The 3,185-nt window shown below is 32.7% G+C and overlaps 1 non-coding gene across 1 annotated transcript; it reads right to left on the bottom strand.

The window, feature by feature from the left end:
• Window positions 1-403: 403 nt before the first annotated feature.
• LOC118027140 lies at window positions 404-543 on the bottom strand. The gene has a single exon (XR_004683770.1). It is a non-coding gene; the product is annotated as a U4 spliceosomal RNA (small nuclear RNA).
• Window positions 544-3,185: the final 2,642 nt, after the last annotated feature.

Genomic DNA, 3,185 nt, shown 5'->3' with positions numbered 1-3,185 from the left:
TAAATACTTGAAGTAAACCCTCCCTCACATTATTTTGGTTGATGCAGATTAATCACTTTGATTGCTACATCAGGACCACACATATTTCTTACCAAATATTTCTCATTTAACTATATGTGTGAATGATATACTTTTAATTTCCAGAAAATCAACTGCATTTATCTTTATGGTAGTATCCAAATTGAGATGAACCCATGCACCATACTTTCTGGGTTTTTATGGTTACTACATACATGAAAATGCTTTCTCCTGCTAGCTGTATTTGAGGTGTACTTATTATTCATGTTGTCACTTAAAGATAGCATATGACACACATGGTTCAAAACTCTCTCTAGTGATGTAGTTTAGTTATCTGAGCTCCTTTTTTCTCAGATCTTATTTGGCAGCATGGGGAAGACTGCCGTTTTGAGAAAAAATTAATAAATTCACAATATTGTCTCTTCCTATTATTTCATCAGTACGTTTTTAGGAAAAGTGTTCAATTAGCAATAATCATGCCTCGGATAAACCTCATTGGCTACGATACTACTACTGTGCAAAGCTTCATCAGTACATTTTTAATCAAAACTCATCTTTACAGTAAAACAGTGTCATGCCATCTCAATAAACCCCAAACTGCTTTATAAAAAATAACCTAATTCTGTTCTGTGTACAAAGCCTTGACTTATTTTACGTGTGTTTTTAATATTTGGATTATATGGATGTATGTGTGTTTTTAATATTTTGATTATAATCTAAATAAGTAAGATCTTAGATACATGTTAGAATCATGATTTTTCCTTCCGATTATCATTTTGTGTATATATTGATATATATTACATTAACATTGATACTTTTTAAAAGAATTTTCCTTGTGATTAATAGCTTTATTTTTTTATATTCATTGGGAAAAAAGATGGTCTCTTCAACACATGGTGTTGAGAAAACTGGACAGCAACATGGAAAAGAAACTGAACCACTTTCTTATACCACAGACAAAAATAAATTCAAAATGGATTAAAGACTTAAATGTGAGACTTAAAACCATAAACATTCTAGAAGACAATACAGGCAGTAACCTCTTTGATATTGCCTGTAGCAATCTCTAGATAGGTCTCCTGAGACAAGGAAAAAAAAAAGCAAAAATGAACTATGGGACTTCATCAGGATAAACTTCTGCACAGTGAAGGAAACAATCAACAAAACTAAATGGCAACCTTCAGGATGGAAGAAGATACTTGCAAATGATCTATCTGATAAAGGGCTAGTATCTAAAATATATAAAGAACTTATTCAACTCAACATACACATAAAAAACAAGCAACTTAAAAATGCTCAGAGGACCTGAATAGACGTTTTTCCAAAGACGACATCCAGATGGCCAACAGACACATGAAAAGATGCTCAACATCACTGATCATCAGGGAAATGCAAATGAAAACTACAATGAGATATTAACTCACACCAGTCAGAATGGCTAAAATCAACAACACAGGGAAAAATGTTGTTAGTGAGGATTTAGAAAAAGGGGGACCCTCTTACACTGTTGGTGGGAATGCAAACTGTTGAAACTATCCTATGATCTAGCAATTGCACTACTACAAAGGATACAAAAATACTAATTCAAATGGACACATGCGCCCCAATGTTTACAACATTATCAACAATAGCCAAATTATGGGAAAAGATTAGAGGTCCATCCACTGATGAATGGATAAAGAGGTGGTATCAATACACACAATGGAATATTACTGAGCCAAAGAGAATGAAATCTTGCCATTTGCAATGATGAGGATGGAGCTAGGGTGTATTATGCCAAGCAAAATAAGTTTAGAGAAAGACAAATACCACTGGATTTCACTTGTATGTGGAATAGAAGAAACAAAACAGATGAACATAGGAGGAAATAAAAAAGAGGCAAACCAGGAAAAAGACTTAATTATAGAGAACAAATGGAGGGTTACTGGAGGGGAATTGGCAGGGGGATGGGTTAAATGGGGGATGGGGATTAAGGAGGGCACTTGTTGTGATGAGCACTGAGTGATGTATGTAATTGATGTATCACTAAATTCTACACCTGAAGCTAATATTAAACTATATGTTAACTGAAATTCAAATAAAAACAAAACAAAAAGAAAATATTATTTTATGTATTCTTTGTATTTCCAACATTTTGGTAAGGAAATTCTACATTGGCATTTAGACATTTGAAAATGCATCGTTAGGCACCTGGGTGGCTCAGTTGGTTAAGCGACTGCCTTCAGCTCAGGTCATGATCCAGTCCCTGAATCGAGTCCCGCATCAGGCTCCCGGCTCAGCAGGGAGTCTGCTTCTCCCTCTGACCCTCCCCCCGTCATGTGCTCTCTTTCTCTCAAATAAATAAATAAAACCTTTGGAAAAAAAAATGCATCGTTACTCTTCTGACTTGCAAAACAGAAAACGATCACTATCCACACTTTGTTATAAAGTAATCATGTAGACAATTCACCATTTGTTACTGTAAGTGCTAAAGATTATAAGAATCCTCCATGTGGACAAAACTTAAATACAACATGTTTAATTTCCATATCGTTAATGCTTTATACATTACAACTGTAGAACACAATTCAAAGGTATTAAAACAAAAAATATTTTTCCTTATTTGAATATATCAGATTTGAGCATCTTTTAGTGGAGGGAAGAGAGAAGTTTCAGCCTGTCATAGTACCTGCTATTTACATATTTGATATATATAGATTTTATAAGTTTTGTAGAAAATGCTTACATTATAAGTTTAAAAGGCTAAATCACTGAGTAATTAGCATACACAGTTCATTATGGGCAGTCTTGGCTTTCCTGTGAGACTTAAAATGCAAATTAAATTTTACCTGAGGTGATAAATATAATGATATGAAAAATATGTACAACTTTAATATAGTATTTCAAAATTGTTTAAGTCATTGTTTGGCTTAAAAATAGGTACATACTACATAATAAGTATAAAATTTCTCAATCTAAAAATTAAGAAACCTACATCTTTATAATAAAATAATCTCACCCAGGATGAGGAAAATAATTTTATAAAGAGTGTTTGCATTATGTAAATGAAATAATTTTAACGAAAAAGAAAAAATCTAAATAAACTTTCAATCTTATAAATAGTCCTATTATTCAGTATTTCAGCGGAAAAGGACAAAGGGAATTTTTCTTTCTTTTAAAATACATGT

The sequence above is a fragment of the Mirounga leonina genome, unplaced genomic scaffold (genome assembly GCF_011800145.1).
Source record: "Mirounga leonina isolate KUSES-001 unplaced genomic scaffold, KU_Mleo_1.0 Mir_357, whole genome shotgun sequence".
NCBI lineage: Eukaryota > Metazoa > Chordata > Mammalia > Carnivora > Phocidae > Mirounga > Mirounga leonina.
Note: the sequence above shows the minus strand (reverse complement) of the source record. Positions and strands in the feature narration are given on the sequence as shown.